Raw genomic sequence first — 18,189 nt, 5'->3', positions numbered from 1 at the left:
CCACAGAATGGTGGGAGTTAGAAGAGACCCCTGGAGAGAGCATGGAGTCCAAAACCCCTGACAAAGCAGGATCACCTATAACAGGTTACAGAGAGTCACAAAGAGGCTGAAGGGAGTGGAACACTTCCCTTATGAGGAAAGGCTGAGGAAGTTTGGTCTCTTTAGCTTGGAGAAGAGGAAACTGAGAGGTGACCTCACGAGTGTTTATGACATTGTGAGGGGAAAATGTCAGGAGGACAGAGCCAGTCTCTTCTCAGTGATGTCCAGTGATAGGACAAGGGGCAATGGGTGCAAGCTGGAGCATAGAAAGTTCCACATGAACATAAGGAAAAACTTTTTTCACTGTAAGGGTGACAAAACTCTGGAATGGGCTGCCCAGAGAGGCTGTGGTGTGTCCTTCTCTGGAGACACTCAAAACCAGCCTGGGTGCATTCCTGTGTGACCTGCTGCAGGTGATCCTGCTCTATCAGGGGGGTTGGACTCAATGATCGCATAGGGTTAACACTCCAGGGGGAGTAACCCTGAACCTGACCCTAGGGGTCTTGGCCCCTCCCCAGGGGCGGGCCACACTCCAGGTGCTGGTTAGCCCACTCCCCCCACCTCCTGTGCTATAAAGGAGAGGGGCTTCCTGCTGCTCTCTCTCTGCTCTGGCTTCTTCGCTGCCTCTGGCCACTAGGCACAGCTCTGCCTGCATACCAGCACACCACGTGGCAGCCACGAGGCAGAGCAAGCCCCCATCACACCACTGAGGTTGTATTTATACCTTCTTGTATTTTGCCATTTCCCCTTCCCTATCCTTTGTAAACTTCCCTACCTCCAATACCTTTCTAAGTTATTGTTAAACTTTTCCTTTTAACTTCCAAATCGAGTGAGATTGATTTATTTGGGTGTGCTTACCTCTCCCTATATCTAATCCCTATCTTTGGGAAAGGAGGGGGAAGAGGGGAGGGCACTCTATAAATTGTTATTGGGTATATCAAATTTATTAGAGTCACTGGGAACTTGCATTAGAACCCAAGACAATGATAGCTCAATGTCCCTTCCAGTCCCTAACATCCTGTGATTCTTTGTGATTCTGTGTCCAGGTGGGTCTGGAATCTCACCAGAGAAGGAGACTCCAGAGGCTGTCTGGACAGCCTGTTCCAGTGCTCCAGCACTCTCTGAGTAAAAGAATTTTCTTCAAGTTGAGGTGGACATGCAACTTACTATCCTCACCAGGTAAGCAGGTATTTTAAATTCATCCCAGTCAATTATATTCCAGGTATAGAGACAACATCTAAATTTACATTGTGATGCTGGATTGCACATTCAGTACATGTCCCTGTCCTCGTGGGCCAGAAGCACTTGTGCCTGACAGTGTCACCAGGAAAGCTCTGTGCTCAGCCTGAAGAAAATAGGGTCCTATAACCCACAGATGTGTTCACACACAGGAAAACCATCAGCTCTTTCCCTGTAGGACCAAGGTACAGATGATAATTGATTTGTGGCTGTGGTGGGTTAGGAACTTTCCCCACACACACTATTGGAATCTACCAGATCAGGCCAGACAGCTTGGAAGTGAGATGAAGCTGTATTTACAGCAAAGCAAAATTCACAAGCAAATATACATGTGATATATTTACAAGCATCTACAATTTTTACAAATGAGAAGTAAAACAGAAATCCAGACAAAGAAAACTGCCCAGAAGGGGCTCAAAGCTACCCTCTCTTTCACCCTCTGCTTTCCCAGACAGACAAACAAAACCTACCAGCAAAGCTTATGTTGTTATGTGTTAGTGGAGAGATTAGAGCAGAGAGAAGAGAAAGCAAATAGGAGCAGCATCGTGGAACTGAGACAAATTGTTGACATTTTAGCTTTTCATCCCTCTCAGCAAATCAGTGAATGATACAGACTTCATCATTATCTCCTTTTCACAACCAATGATCTAATTTCTCTCATTAAAATATTCGAATTGGCCTCAAACCAGCACAGAGGCAAAGAAACAGGAAGGCTAAGTGGAGAGAAGTGTTGTCAAACCCCACAGTTTGCTACTTCACACTGCTGCTTGGCCTGATGTCCTCAAAGCTGACACCTGAAGAGCGAGGCATCCTTGCCTCCCTGCACTGCATGAGGAAAGGCAGCATCACAGACTGCAGAAGTCGGTTGGTCCTGTGTGAGGTTCCTGTTTGTTTCTTATTTCCCCTCCCTGTCCCAACACTCTGCCTCTTTAAAGCTCTTCCAAGATTCCTTATAGGAGGAGGTTTGCTGGCAGCTTAGAGCTTCCTTTTGTACTCAGCCTTATCTCTGCAATCTCCATGCAAACTGCAAGGGGATTTTGTTTGCTTGTTTGTTTTTTTTCACAACTGGGCCGTTTCTATGGACTGAACAGTCTCTCTGTTGCTGACCAGACTGTGATGGAACACTTTCTTGGAAAAATCATTAGATAGATTTCTTTAGTTTAAAGGCCCCAAATGAGTTTCTGCCTCTGATTTCTGCAAGATGAATGCTGCCAGGTTGCCTTATTTAAAAACCCTTTTAAAGTTATTTAAAACCCTGCAGCGAGATGCCTGGGGATGTGGCAAGTGTGTTTCTCTACCTTTCTTTGGTTCCTTTTGTCTTTTGATTTTCTAGCACAGCTCTTATCTCTGGCCCTCTAAATCACAGTTGTGCTCAGGAAATGATTAAAAGCCTCATTTTCTTGTAGCTCTTCTCAACTGGAAGAGCCTCACTGCATTTCTCAGACTCACTGAAAGTCTGTCAGCACTCAGCGTTAATGTACAGAAGAGGCCTCCTTTTGTAGATCCTCCTCATTTTTCCAACATCTACTTGTGCAACTTTTGTGCCGGAGCTGCATGAGAGATAAGCTTTAAAAATGCAGTGTTATCAATAAACATATCTTTAAGGAGTTCTCCTCTGGTGCTGGATAAAGACTGCTGCCATGGGTACCCTGAGACACAAGCCCCTTGTACTTCTCCAGTGGCAGGCCAGCCAACCAGCAGCAGTGAGGTCAGAGTGCTGGCTGTAGCTGCCAGTACAGTTTTTAGGCAGGAGAAGTCACCCTGAGCAACAGTAAGAGCTCCCAGGGTTAAAGTTCAGATGCTAAATGTAGTGATAAGTAGGCAGTATCTCTAAGAACACCTAGGGTGGTGGCCTCCAGCGTTGCCCACTGATTGCAATAACTATAAGCACCTGTATCTTGGAGCATCTGGATTGTAAGTGGCAGTGAAGTGAGGAGCAGCAGGGCTTGCTCTTAGAAAGGAGCCTCCCAGAGCAGAGTTCGGAGCAGGGAGTCCTGAACTTCAGCTCTGCCCTGCGTCTGTTTTTCCAATGCCATCTGAAAAGCCACACTTTAAGATGAGGCCTCGCACCTGGATAGACACTTCCCATGCTGATAAATAGTTAAGGACCTTCCCAGTCACTCAGTCTACACTAGGAAAGGATTTCCCCCCCATTTAGTCAAGTTTTTTATTTAGAATGAGAACAGCAGGTGAAGGCCTAATATCCTGGGCCAGATGAGTCAGGCTGAGGTGGCCTTGCTCTCCACATGAATCACCCTTGCTGTCATGGCTATGTCTAGGAGTGAGGTAGGGCTGCCCCTTGGGGAAAAGCTGCCTCGTCCCACTGCTGCCATGAAGAAGATGCTTTGTTATTTCTGTTCCTCCAGAGAAACTGGCAGCAAATAAGCTGCAGCACACAACTAGATGACATTGCACAGCACCTGAGATGTCGCAGTCAACAGCTTGGCCACACTGGTGGTTTTGGTGCAAGCAAAGGCAGTCTTGTCTAGGCAGCTCAGTGCAGTGACCCAGAGAGCTAGCTCAGGAGAGGCTGAAAGCCATGAAGAAGTGTCAGTCTGCTCTGTGTGTGTGAGAAAGTTTCATTGCAGCCTGTGTCTCCATGTGTCTGGATCCGATAAAAGTCATTGTGCTGAATGATGGCTTTCCTTTTCCTCTGTGAGGGGAGTGAAGGAGGCAGAGCTGCTGGTGACACACAGCATGGAAGAGGTAAGCAGCATTTCCATGACCAGGAATGCGACAGTGACAAATGCTGCATTGTGTGTGGTAACATGGCCTAGGGGAGGCCTCAGCTAATGCCCAGGGTGCTAAATGCTCCCTGTTTGCAAATGGAGAGTCACAGAATGACCTGGGTTGGAAAGAACCTCCAAAGGTCATCTAGTCCAATCCCCTCTGCAATAACCAGGGGCATCCCCAAGTAGATCAGCTCTGTTACAGCCAGTGAAAGGAGGAAGGAAATGATGATCTGCTGAAGGAAGACTCTTGAGATCCTACTTGAGGCTTCAGAGAGAAAAAAAAGGAATACTGAAGAGGTGAGAAAAGTTCTGCTGGTGCTTGGGAACGAAACAGCACAACACAGTGGTGCATCTCAGCAGGTGAACCCTCAAAGCAAGTGAGCAATGTGTAGGTGAGAGGCCTGATCTGGCTTCCCAGCCCATGGCAGCCACCTAACAGCCCAAGAGGAAATAATTTGTGAGAGGAAACATTAGCTTTGAACAGAGCTGTCCAACTAAGCATGTTGACCATTTCTCCTCACAGAAGACCTGTGGACTCTCCTAGGCTGTGGCCTTACAACGTGACTTCACGCCCAGTGAAGTTTCCCTGCAGACCTGTGGAACTGGCAGAAGCAAGTTTTACCTTTCATTTCTGAGCAGGTTTACTCTTCTTTCTAATGAGGTTGTTTCAACTGTCCTCACAGAGACCTGTCAAGCCAAATCTGGGCAGACTGTGACTGTGGCAGTGTCAGATGGAGAAGGAGCAGGTGGCCATGCCCCTAAGCTCTTTCCTTCCCCCACTGTCATCCTCAGAGAATGGTTAGCAATGCAGCAGCCTTGCTTTTGGCATTAGAAGTCCATTTTCTAGCAAATTATTGAAAACTCTGAATTATTCTCATTTCCCACGCAGCAGCACATAATCAACTGTTACTGTGACCCTGACTTGAAGACCTGTGTGGTTTGCCAAAGCAAGATAATTATTTGGCTACTTTTGAGCAGACCCCATCAGGTAGCCTTCTGTGGTGTTTGCTTCCTGCTGGGCCTCCAAAGCCTCATTACATGATGTCCTGGGGAAAACTGCTAGGAAACTGCTCTCTCCTCACTGTCAGCACAAGGCTGTATTATATGGTGCCAAACACACTCACGGTTCTTCAGGGGCTGAACGTGGCTCACTACTCTGACTTCAGACAGTTTTGGAGGTGTTGGTGTTCCTTAGGGTGCTGCTATCCCTGGCTGCTCTGGGGAGATAGTTCAGCCACTTGACCTACCCACAGCAGATACCTACATTTGATCAGGTTGTCTACACTCCCTTCTAGCAACTGAAAGGATAAAGACACTTCTGAGCTGTGGTTCATCCCACTCAAAAGCACAGAGTTGGAACAGCTCAGATGATTTGCTTTGTTGACTGGAAAGAGACCTGCTCTTACATCTGGGGGGATGAGTTTGCTCTGTCTACCAAGGACTAACTCTGACAAAGCACTCATCTGGGACTCATGAAGTCTAGCTTCTAAAGAGAAGCCCTGAAGGAGAAGCTGACAAGCCTGGGTTGGACACCTCGACTCCCAGCACAGCACATGGCTAGGGCGACAGACTTGCTGGGGGAAGAGCTGCAGCACCACAGCCTGAGCAAAGCCTTTGAAGAAACGAAGTAGCTCAGCTGGTCACAGTTCTCACCCTGCCCCCAGCTGCCACCAGCCTTGCCTGAGTGGGAAAATGAAGCTGTACTGGGTGAAAGAGGAAGATAGTCTGATAGCCCAACTACTTCTGCCTGCTTCTGAATGCATTGGAAAGCTGCTGCTGTCATGCTGATCGTTTTGCTTGGTCATTTATAACCAGTCCTTCTTCACCCTCCAGCCACTGTTTCCCTGTTACTCTTCCAAGCATAAGCAACCACCAGTTCTGGGCTAAATATGACCCAGCCCTGTCAGCCCAGGCAAAAGGTAGGGCTGAAATACAGGGTAAGTAAGACTGACTCCTAGACTGTCACAGGAGCACTTCACATCACACTGGCACCTCACATTTTCTGTCAGCTCAGGTTGGCCATCCCTTCATCTGAGGCAGTTTTCAAAGCTGTCACCCATCCTGTAGGTTACAAACTTGTCCCAAATCCAGGTTCCTCTCACAAATAATGACCTAGTGGCAAAAGCAGGAAAGCCACAGACTTGTCCTCTTCTACTTCTGACCAGCACCAGTAATTTGGTAACAATCCTTAATTTGAGATTGTGTTTTTCTTCTGTTTCCAGGCCAATTCAGAGCAAGGAGGGAGAAGTGGCAGACAGCATTTTAAACTCATCAGTGATGTTGTGAGGTAACTGAAAAGTTTATAAGTAACTGGAAGGCCTAAGTTAAGACACTTAAACCCCTAAATCTCAGTGGGAGTCGGAAGGAGTGGTGGTCTTAAGTGTTTACATCCCTTGAGCAGGGGACAGCAGTTCACAAGGCCACTCTGGTGCCTTGCAAAATGTTGCCTATTTTTAAAATGAGCTTTTTTCCCCTGGCTTTCCTGGGTGCCAATTGCGTGCAAGCGTTGGCAAGATCCACGCTAGTTTGTCTGGACTCCGAACCACTTTGCTGAATGCTTAATCAAGCTGCTCGCCTCCCTCTCCCAACAGAGGCCATTTGTACAGCCAGAGAATCAGCTGGTGGATGAAGCAGACAAGTGGAGTGGGGGAGAGGGAGTGAGCTCTTTGAATGGGATGAGAACAGAGCCACCGGCACCTCAAGAAAGTTTATCTGCCTCCAGTGCCAAGCACACACAGTGCTAATCTTTTGTTGCCATGAATATTCAAGCCCAGCTGCCAGCAACAGAGGGAGCAGCTGCAGTGGCAGAGCTGGCAGGTCCCCTCGTGGTGCCCTTGCTTGCCGACCCTGGCATCTGGGTCTGTCTGGGGGTGGGGAGGGGGAGATGCTGCCTGCATTGCAGACGCCATTCGACAGCCGTTCGGCAGCCCAGCCCCATGCTTCCTAGGCAGCGAGGAGTCAGGAACACGCTCAGCTTGGAGAGCCCAGGACTGTCCTCTCTTGCTGACGTGTGTGCCAGATGCCCCAGATGTTTGGGGTCATCTGAAGTCCTGCAGGGAAGGGATGAGTCTAGGACAAGAAAGAGCAACAGCCAGGGCAGTCCAAGATTGAAGAACCTCTGCTGCTTCTCGGAGAAGACAGTGCGAGACAAAAGCCTGCGTGGCCCGTGGAACACTAGATGTACACAGCCCGAGGCAGGTCACAGTTCACATGGTGTATTTGGTGAAGGGGTACATTGGGTCACAGGGCATGAGGAGCTGGTGAAATGCCATTAGAGGAGCACAGTGAGGACCAGAAACAAGTTGGCAGGTGGCTGCACTGCTATAGTGTCATGGAAGAGTTGGAGGATTTTTGCCACTTGTGGCAGACAGCAGTAGGAGTCCACAGACTTTCCTTGGATGGGCAGCATGTCCTTCTCCAAAATTTAGAGCAGTGTTTTTGGAGACAAGGCACTATAAGAGCAGCTCTTTGTCCCTGCATACTCCATCGAGGCAGAGAAGTGCCCTGGGAGAAATGTCAAGAGACACAAGATCAGAGCAGACATCCATGCTGCCGTGACATCGTTCTGCCAGTGCCAAAATCATCAGAGGCAGTAATGCCCCTGCCTTGGCATAGAAAAGCACTGATACTCACTCTGCCTAGCAGATTTCCTTTGTAACACACTTATATACTTAGGAGGGGAAGAAAAAAGATGATTGAGCAAGACCAGAGCAGGCTTCAAGGAGCACCCAAGGCTCAGATGTCTTGCCTCTTGCCACCAAAACCCAAGGTGGTCACTGTGATAGAGCTTTGGACAGGGAACAGGCTAGAGACTGCTACTGGACTTGTTACTTTCATTCATTGAAGAAACCTTTGCTACAGTCAGCTGCCAACTACTGATATTTAAAAACATTTAATCCTCTTTGAGCCTCCAGATACATTTCTGTTTCTGCATCACCTCCTAACCACTAGTGCCAGGCCACTGCTCTCTGGCATGTAACTTCCCACCGAGCACAGGCATGCAGCCATGAGACTGAGCAGCTCTCCAGACTCTGTCACAAGGCTCAGAGCTGTGAAGTAGTTGATATTGCAAGAGAGACCACCAGAAACGGGCATGCAGGTTTCCCAGGAGAAAGAACAGCCTGTGAAGGCTAGAGGTGGATATTGTGCAGTTAGCTGTCCGTCTCCAAGAAAGAGGAAACTGGCATTTGGGAGAAAATGATCAGACCTGGGTTTGCATCCCCTAAAACAGTTTCTGTGGACAGCCCAAAAGGAAAAATGAGCAAGTTCCTGCCTTGGGGACATATTTTAGGATGCCACACAGACCAGGGTAAACACTCAACACCAGATAGAAAAGCAATCTCTTGATGTTCTTGACCTTACCAGTTCTTCATCCTATCTCTATCCTTTTAAACCCAGAAAGAAAGTCTCTCCTTATTGTATTTGCAAATAGGACATCTCAGACAGAGTGGAGAAAGGATAAATAGAGCAGGAAAAGCCCCATCCACCAAACCATTTAATTTCACTTTATGCCAGCTTTGCCTTTCGGGTACCGATTTTGGGAGCAAAAACTGACAAATAAAGCCAAACCAAAACAATGAAATAATTTAGAATTAAGAAGGAGCTGCACCGATCCAGATAAACACAAATGTAACAGCACCTGCTCGAAGACTCTGTGTCTAATTGTAATTTACCCAGTCTTCTGGCAAGCTTCAGAGAGTAAGAGCCCAGCCACCCCATGGCCCGCTGGCCTGGCACGCGTCCTGTGCGGCATTAGAATGGACACAGAATATAGGTGCTTCCCATGGATTTATGCCTATCTTTGTCCCTAGATTGATATTAAACAATAAACAGTTTGTGGATAAGAGCTTTATCCTCAGCAAATCCACCTCCTCCTGCTGCTGCTTTTTCACACTAAGAGGTCAAGGGTTTAGAAACTGATTTCAGACTCCCAAGCTGTTGCCGCCAAAGTGTTGATACAGCAGAAGGAAGGGCCATGGCCACAAGAGGTATCTTTGTTTGTGAGAATTTAAAAGCACTTCTCATATTTCACCAGTGCTGTATTTCCTTCCTCCAGGTTTCACCTTGGACTGAGCTACATCCTTGTGGCCTTAGTAGATTCACAAATATTTTTCTCTTCAGTTGTGGTTTCTTTTTTCTATATTTGGACATGTTGGTTCCCGTGAAATCCAGCAGCACCAATCTGTGCAGCCTCCCTCTGGGAGTCTGAATTGCTTCAATCAAAGTGGCCTGGATGATCTCCTGCTGCTTTGAAATGCTGCCCTGCACTCTGACACAGGGGCAGCCTCAAACCCAGATGTTGCACACAGTGCTGCTGCTGTACCACATGAACACAGTCTAGGACAGACAAACATAAGACAAAGCTCTAGCAAAATGGCTCAGGACATGACTAAACCATGAGGGACGAGGTGAGGCAGATTCCCCTGGGGAATCTTCTTCACAGAGAGAGTGATTTGCCATTGGAATGGGCTGCCCAGGGAGGTGGTGGAGTCACTGTCCCTGGAGGTGTTCAAGAAAAGCCTGGATGAGGCACCTAGTGCCATGGTCTGGTTGACTGGGTAGGGCTGGTGGATAGGTTGGACTGGATGATCTTGGAGGTCTCTTCCAACCTGGTTGATTCTATGATTCTACGTTTAAGTGAAAAGGTGGGCAAAACTACCTGGGTTGTCCTCATGGCTCAGCACTCTGGATCAGATTCAGCCTGTTCCAGATGTGGTCAGTGGTCTTATTGGCTGCACCATAGGCAAATGCCAGAAACTGGCATGTATAATGTACAAATTCATCTGATGGAGTTGAATGCCTGCTTTACAGAATCACAGAATTAACCAGGTTGGAAAAGACCTTTGAGATCATTGAGTCCAATCTGTCACCCAACACCTTCTAATTAACTAAACCATGGCACCAAGTGCCACATCCAGTCTCCTTCTAAACACCTCCAGGGATGGTGCCTCCACCACCTCCCTGGGCAGTCCATTCCAATGCTAAGCACTCCTCCTCTGAAGAACTTCTTCCACATGTCCAGCCTAAAACTGCCCTGGTGCAGCTTGAGGCTGTGTCCTCTTGTTCTGTCACTGGGTGCCTGGGAGAAGAGACCAACCTCCACCTGGCTACAACCTCCTTTCAGGTAGTTGTAGAGAGCAATAATGTCTTCCCTGAGCCTCTTCTTGTCCAGCTGACATGAAATATTCAGGGCTAGACTATTTGGAGATAGGAAAAGGGTCTGTTGGCTCCAGCAAGATGCATCCCCCCCCCAAAAAAAAAAAAAAAAGAAAGTCTCTACAAACATTATGAATACTCTTGCAAGACTCTGGGGAAAGAGTTTGGAAGAGCTCAGTAACTCTTGTCACAAAGTACTTTAAAGAGGAGGAGGGGTGTATTAAGGAGGCAGAGCAGAGAAGCTGGCAAAGCCAGAAGAAAGGTGAAGGTCCTATGTATCAGTAGTTCAGGGAAAGATGGATGGGGGAATATTTGGGCTTTTTTATTACCTGTGTAATAATAAAGAGCTTGGATGCCCCCAGGATACACACTGGTGTATGCACTGCACCATGTGTAAAGGGTTTTAAGCCTGTCTGAAAGAGGCTAGGGGACAGAGTGCAGCACAGCCACATCTAACTCTCTGATGCCCAGCACCCAGGTTGGAGTCTTGATCCACAGGCAAGTTGAGTCTCCTCTTGAGGTTGCTCCACCTTGCAGAAGTAAATGATATCTGCCAGACTGGCTAGAGGAGAAGTGTGCCCTTTGCACTCAGGAAGGCAGCTCAGCAGAGAAGGGGGTCCAGGCTGCCAAAGGGATCCCTCTTGCACTCACCTTCTCACAGAGTGGCTACTGAATTCTTTCCCACACAGTGAAACGTTTTAAACAGAAGCCATCAAAACTACTCCCCAGCATCCTGTGTCTCTTCTCCAGCAAACACACACCTGGGAACGGGTTAGGGGAGCTCTGAGTAAGGCAGGTCCTAAATCGTTCAGCACAATCAAAATGATGCTTTTTCTGGGAAGATGACTTATTTGTTTTTAAGGGAAAAAAAGCTAGGTGGGAGAGGAGATCAGAACTATCTGGGCTCACAAGCTAAACTGAGCTCTGAATTCTGCTGGACGTCCTGTTCAGACACCTAACTCTTAGGCCAAACAAATAATGATCACAGTTAAACATCTACATCTGCAATCTGGAAGCAGCTTGCATGTGTGTTGTGCTGGGAAGGAGGGTGCCAAGCAGAGACTTGTGGACATACTGTGTGGGGCATACTTATTACAATGGCCTTTCATTCCTCCCTTTGGATAGAAGAGGAATTACACAGCGTGGAAGCGTTTCACTTTTTGGTGGTGTGGAAGCTTTCAGCTCTGCAGCCCATCCTCCACTGGGGGCCAGTTCAAGCAAGGAACAACCTGGTGGAACGACCTGTCAGCTCTTCTCAGAGTATCTGCCGGTCCCAGAAGAGGTTCATGAAGGGCGACTAGATGTAAATAGCAGCAGCTGGAAGGAGCCTAGCAAAAGAGGAGGGAAAACTGATGGGAGAATGAATGCATGACACATACCTCTGGTACCAAAACCTCTTGTTACAGCTTTGACTCGAGGCTGATCAGAGACTGATTCTGGTGGCTTCCCATTGATGTGCTCAAAGGCAGGAACAAACACTGCCAGCAACAGTCCATTCTGCCCCCTCTTCCCTGAAATTCATCCCACAGAAACATTTAGATTGGAAAAGACCTTCAAGATAACCCAATCCCATCATTTAGCCTACTCTGTCAAGTCCACCACTAAGCCATATCCCCAAGCACCAGACCTACAGAGCTTTCAAACACATCCAGGAGTGGTGACTCACCTACCTCCCTGGGCAGCCTGCGCCTTTCCCAGGGAAGGCTGCACCACTCCCTGAAAGCCCCTTTCCCCGGGGAGGCTGGGAGCACTCCCTCCAACCCGCTGGCCACTGCACTTTGCTTACCCTCCCACTGCTTCCTGCATGTTTGAGATCTTCCTCTGTGCCAGGTTAGGGTCTGGCCTCTCCTCCCTGTTTAAATGCAGCCAAGATGTTTTCTCTGGTAGTTGTTTTGTAACAGTTTCTTTTGTTTTGCTTGTTTGCTTGGGGATTTTTGAGGTTTTTGGGTTGTTTGGGTATTTTTATCCTGTCTTACCACAAATTGGCTTTTAATGCCTATGTATTCAAGGGAGAAATCTGCCCAACCCATAGTGGCACTGTTTGCTGTGCCTCCTAAGCTCTGCTCACCTAATTCATTCTTCACTGGGGAGCAGGCCTGCCAAGAAATGCAGAGCTGATTGCTGAAACCTGAAAGCAGCCTGCAAAAAGTTTGGAGGGAAGGACTTGGCTTCTCCAAAAAGCATCTGTCTTGGTTTGCCAGATGCCAGGAACAGCAACTGGACTCTGCACATTGCCTGGTGGGTGGCAATATCCCTTACAGTTCGTACAGCACTCCCAGCTTACTGCTCTGCAGAATTTCCTCCAAGCCTGTGGTATCACCCAGATACTGCTGCAAATCATCCCAGCACCAGAGTGATCCACAAAGTGGAAGGTCCTGTGGCAAATTTAACTGAGGGCTGTGAAGCTTATCAAGGGTCTAGAGAGCATGTCCTCGGAAGAGCAACTGAGGAAGCTGGAGTTGTGCAGTCTGGAGAAGGGGAGGCTGAGGTGAGACCTCATTGCTCTCTACAACTCCCTGAAAGGAGGTTGGAGTGAGGTGGAAGTTGGTCTCTTCTCCCTGGTGGCAGGAACAGAACTAGAAGAAATGGTTAAAAGTTGCACCAGGGGAGGTTCAGGATGGATATTAGGAAATTTTTCTTCACTGAAAGGGTTTTCAAACGTTGGAGTGGTCTGCCCAGGGCTGTGGTGGAGTCACCATCCTTGAAAGTGCCTAAATGGCATGAGGACCTGGTGCTTAGGGACATGCTTTAGTGTTGATCCTGCTGTGTTGGGTCGAAGGTTGGACTAGATGATCTTGAAGGTCTCTTCTCACCAAGTAGGTTCTGTGACTCTGTGAACCAGGAACCACCCAACACATGCTAAGGGCTGCCCATCTCACCTGGCACCTTTTCACACCTGGCAAACTGCTGTTTTGTTCTCCGTGGTGACAAGCAAGCAGAGTTTGTAGCCTCAAGTTTTGCTCTAGGCAGCAGCTTGAACTTCCAGTGTTTTTATAAATGAACACTCAGATCATAGAATCAAACAGGCTGGAAGAGACATTCAAGATTGTCCAGTCCAATCTATCACCCAGCCCTAGCCAATCAGCTAGACCATGGCACTAAGTGCCTCATCCAGGCTTCTCTTGAACACCTTCAGGAATGGTGACTCCACCAGAGCTTGGAAGTCTTCGCAGCAGTAGGAGGTGGGTTGTGCAGATGCCTCCGTGCAGGTTCAATGTAGCTGTTAGCAGAACACAGAAACTCCTTGGATCCTTGACAAGTGACAAAGCTTCAGTTTAGGCATGAGAAAAGGATGAGAGTGCATCCCAGGGCTGGAAAGAGACATTTCAGACACTTGTATGCTGCCCTTGCCTACTGCTATCTACCTCACGGGTGCGTAACTGCTGCTGATGTTGCTTTTAAGCTCTGCATTGCTCAAATCTGTGTTTTTTAACCTGCCACCTTTCCCTGTGCTCTTTGACTGGTTCCAAGGCTTCCTCTCTCCCTTGACAAATCCATCAGTAAGAAAAGTCTAGAGACATTTCTAGGACAAGGACTCAGCTCTAGTTCACCACCATACTTCAAGTGAGGCCATAGCAAATTGCTTCTGGACAGGACCTTGTCCAGCAAAACATTTTAATATGACATTATCCAAAAGACACACAGGTTTTGACTGCTTTGATGGCATTTAGAGATTCAAAGTTTTAGAAGTGTGTGGTGGGGGGAGGGAGGAACAGCGAGAGAGAAGTAGGAAACTTAAAACAAGTGATTATGTCTGAGGCCAAGCAACTAAAATAAAAAATCCATGTCTCTGTTTTGCTGTGCTCTTAATAATGTAACCACAGCCAGAAGTATGTTGCCTATTTCTTCAAAGTAAACTGATTTTTAGAGGAAAATAAGACCAACTCATTTCGCAATTTGCTGATGCAGTACATCAAGCTTGTGCCAGAGGAGAGTTGGCTGACATGCAAATTTTCCAGTTCACGCATATTTTGGGTAAATTGTCTTTTACTTATGCTTCTATGCTTAGTTCAGCACAAGAAACTTTTGTACTGGCTCACCTGAAAACTTTATACCATATCTGCACAGAGATTTTCTGCATGTCCAGTGCCTTTCAAGTACTGCCCCACATGCATGCCTAGATACAGCTCAGTGCAGTGACGCCAGACACAAAGCTGTGTCCCACCTAGACTCTCCACTTGGGAACCTCAAGGGTCTCAGCAGTGGCAGGTAGCCACCAGGAACTTGGCTTAGGAGAGGGTGAATGAGCTGCAAAAAGGGTGAAGGATTTTCTACCATGACACGGCTGCAAAACATTCACCTGAGCAGGGCAAACCAGGGAGGAGGATCGAAGCAGGACCAGTCTTGAGCTGCAGAGGATCTATAATCCCAGCTGCCCCAGCAGCAGGTGACAACTCAGGCAGAGCCTGGGGTATTTTGTGTGCCTGTCAGTCATGTGCCATCGCCACAAGAGCAGATGGGGCAGGCAAGGCACGCAGGGACCTGCCTGTGCGGCGAGTAAATATAGAGAGCTCATTCAAGGCGCTCTTCCTGAATGCGCTGCCTGCTTCACCCTCAGCCCAGTCCCGCCTGTGGACAATCGGCAAATCTGGCCTCAAGCCCAGCCTTGAGGCTGCTCTTAAAATTCAGCGTGGATGCGGTGACAGTGTCGACTTCAGCGCCACATCTCCCTCCCCATACGCAGCGGGACCGCGGTCCCCGCCTCTGCTCCCTCCCGCAGGGCCACCAGCCCCAGCATCTTCCCCAGGTGTCTGCTGCGCGCTCCTCGGAGGGTTGCAATTGCAGGGCAGAAGGGACTCAGCGCTTCCAAATGAAGCAAGCTGCACGGAAGCAACGTGTTAGCTCACCCCAAACTGTGCGTGCCTTCTGAAGAGGCAGACCTCTTCCGGGTGTGTTTATACATACAGAGGATCCGCACAAACATGCCACATGTCTAAGCACATGGGCAGGGCCATATGCGCTGAGGGATGCGCACACGCTTCCTTCCATGTGCGTGCGCATCCCTCTGCCAGCGCCAGATTTCTGGCAGGCAGCTCCTTCTGCCCTTGCCCCACAAACAGCAGGCACTAATTCTCCCATCTGCAGGCTTTGCCCTATTTCTTGCCTTGCTGTCTTGCCTGCCAGCAAACATGCACTCTCTTTACCTACTCAGTCTTGCAGCCTCCCCACCGCTTCCTAAACAGGTGCTTTTGAATCAGGCAAATTGCCTGCCGGAGCCTGGTGCCGTCGTGGGAAGAGCTGGAAGGACTGAACGCTGCAGCAAGCAGCCAGCACCATGTGCCAAAGCCCATTCGTGTTCCATTTCTGACCAACGCCGCAGTGGCACAGCTGGGCACACCTGAACGCCCCAGAACCACGCAATCAGAATGCCCGATGCCATTTCTCACTGCCTTGGCTTACAGTGGGCTGCACTGCATTGAACGCACCAGCAAAAGCTCATAAGCAAGGGTCTCAACTTTGCTGAGTCCTCTTTTGTTTTTAAAACCTGTCTATTTTTTAGGCTATTGTAATTCCATGGAGCACAGTGATGCTTTGGCTGGAAGCCAAAGGCAGTAGTATTTTGAGGCAGCTGATTGCATGGTTAGAAAATTGGGTTAATACATTTTAAAAGCCAGCTCTAACGTTAGGCAGTCATCTGCTTTCCCTGTTAGATGAGTCTTCTTAACCTTCAGCTATGCTGCTTTTAGCTGTATCCCATTCATGCGATTTCACAGTTATTTGCAGATCTGACTTTGCCCCAGCACTTCTGTGTTAGGTGCTTCAAGACACAGCACCATCCACTGCAGAGATTAAACCTTCACAGAGGGCCGAATTAGGTCTGATTCAAGTAGAAATGCAATTACATTTTCTCTGCCTGACTCTTCACCTGGGATTTTCAAACCCATACAGGCATTTAAGTCAGTTCAGGGTGGAGGTCATGTGGATGTTTGTCATGAATGATGCTTCACTTAGAATCAGAGAATCAGCCAGCTTGGAAGAGACCTCCAAGATCATCCAGCCCTGTCCAATCAACTAGACCAGGGCACTAAGTGCCTCATCCAGGCTTTTTTTTAACATGGGACTCCACCACCTCCCTGGGCAGCCCATTCCAATGGCAAATCACTCCCTCTGGGAAGAACTTCCTTCTAACATCCAGCCTAGACCTCCCCAGGCACAACTTGAGACTGTGTCCTCTTGAAACAGACAAATCTGAACCCAAGTTCTGCAACATTCATTTTGACAGCACTGCTGAATTCAGACAGCTTAAAAGGGCATCCTGATGTCTGTCCAAACCACCTTTGTATAATTACATCAGATGTGATTCCCATGCCACTTTCCAGCACCTCCTCCACAAGAAAAACAAATGGGCAAAACATGAGAGGCAAGAGGAAAACAGAGATTGTAGATGAGGATAACTCTGCAATTTTGACTCAAACATTCTTACAACAAATACAGTCCCATAGCTAGGCAGCATGTCTCTCCCACAGGTTTTATCCCCCCCCTAAATCCTTCCTAGGTTGTGTCATTTTAAAAACCTGCAAGCTGGGACATCAAAGAGAGCCTAGGCATAAGAGAAAAGCCAGCACAGAGGCACTGTAAGGAATTAATACATAAAGACCTGTGGGATTACTGGCTGGAGATTTAGGTCTGTGCACAGTCACAGAGAAGACTGCAGACATAGCATGCAGAAAGATTTGCCTTGGATATCAGAGTTTCCTGGTTGAGCCCTTTGTCAGCTTTGCCTTGCAGAATGGGAAGGCAAGGGCAGCACAAGCAAATCTACACTGAAGCAGAGGCTGAGTTACTGCCCCATCACCAGATCCTTTGCTCCCAGCCAGGGTTGTCACAAAAGCAGCACAAGCAGATCTACACTGAAGCAGAGGCTGAGTAACTGCCCCATCACCAGATCCTTTGCTTACAGCCAGGGTTGTCACAAAAGCAGCACAAGCAGATCTACACTGAAGCAGTGGCTGAGTTACTGCCCCATCACCAGATCCTTTGCTCCCAGCCAGGGTTGTCACAAAAGCAGCACAAGCAGATCTACACTGATGCAGTGTCTGAGTTACTGCCCCAACAGCAGATCCTTTGCTCCCAGCCAGAGTTGTCACAAAAGCAGCACAAGCAGATCTACACTGATGCAGTGTCTGAGTTACTGCCCCAACAGCAGATCCTTTGCTCCCAGCCAGGGTTGTCACAAAAGCAGCACAAGCAGATCTACACTGATGCAGTGTCTGAGTTACTGCCCCAACAGCAGATCCTTTGCTCCCAGCCAGGGTTGTCACAAAAGCAGCACAAGCAGATCTACACTGATGCAGTGTCTGAGTTACTGCCCCAACAGCAGATCCTTTGCTCCCAGCCAGGGTTGTCACAAAGGCTGGTTTGGTTTTGTCAGGGCAGTTTGTTTTGGTTTTGGAAGGATACACTTTGTCCTTGAGATTATTATGGTGTGGTTTGTTTTTTTTGTTGTTGGACAGCCAACATTTGGGGCGATGCCATAGATTCCATCAATGCGGGAGCCTGCTGCGCCCTTTTCTTTCTAGACCAAGCCCCCAGCCTGGGAGAGCAGCATGGTGTCTCCTGATCCTTCCAAATGAAATTAGGAAAATGGGCTGGCTGACTTGCATCTGCCCTGCGCCGCACGAAACAGCGCTGCAGAGAGGGCGCATTTGCTAGGAAAAGTAATAAATGTAATTTCCTCCATGAATTAGCTGTGTCACGCTGGCTCCAAATGGGGTCGAAGGGAGAACAAGAAAAGAGCCACTGTCTGGTAAAAATACCAGCCCCTGGCTTATCAAAGGACAGAGGGATCTCAGGTCAAACTTCAAAACCCAGTGGCAGCAGTTGAAGGGATTTGCTCCAGCCCCGTTTCCTTAGCTTGACATTTTAGGGGGACCTGGGTACTGTCAAGCGATCCAGGAGCCCTCTGCTCCTTCGAGGAGAAGGTGACCGGAGGGTAGACCAAGGGGACGGAGCAGAGGGCAAAGCAGGGCACAGGGTTGTAGCCCCAGCTCCATCAGTGCCTAAAGTGACCTTGTGTAGAAGC

General features: G+C 48.4%; 1 long non-coding RNA gene across 3 annotated transcripts; it reads left to right on the top strand.

The window, feature by feature from the left end:
• The first annotated feature begins 663 nt into the window (after nucleotides 1-663).
• Nucleotides 664-11,968, top strand: LOC135176641 (uncharacterized). 3 transcript variants are annotated; one of them, XR_010302756.1, is made up of 4 exons: nucleotides 664-750; nucleotides 1,086-1,218; nucleotides 6,233-6,297; nucleotides 11,292-11,968. It is a non-coding gene; the product is annotated as an uncharacterized LOC135176641 (long non-coding RNA). The 3 variants fall into 3 exon arrangements; XR_010302755.1 differs by lacking the exon at nucleotides 11,292-11,968 and adding an exon at nucleotides 9,067-9,372; XR_010302754.1 differs by lacking the exon at nucleotides 11,292-11,968 and adding an exon at nucleotides 6,602-8,873.
• The last annotated feature ends 6,221 nt before the right edge of the window (nucleotides 11,969-18,189 follow it).

The sequence above is a fragment of the Pogoniulus pusillus genome, chromosome 1 (assembly GCF_015220805.1).
Source record: "Pogoniulus pusillus isolate bPogPus1 chromosome 1, bPogPus1.pri, whole genome shotgun sequence".
NCBI classification, from domain to species: Eukaryota; Metazoa; Chordata; class Aves; order Piciformes; family Lybiidae; genus Pogoniulus; species Pogoniulus pusillus.
The sequence above is the reverse complement of the archived record's forward strand: the minus strand, read 5'-3'. Positions and strand labels throughout refer to the sequence as shown.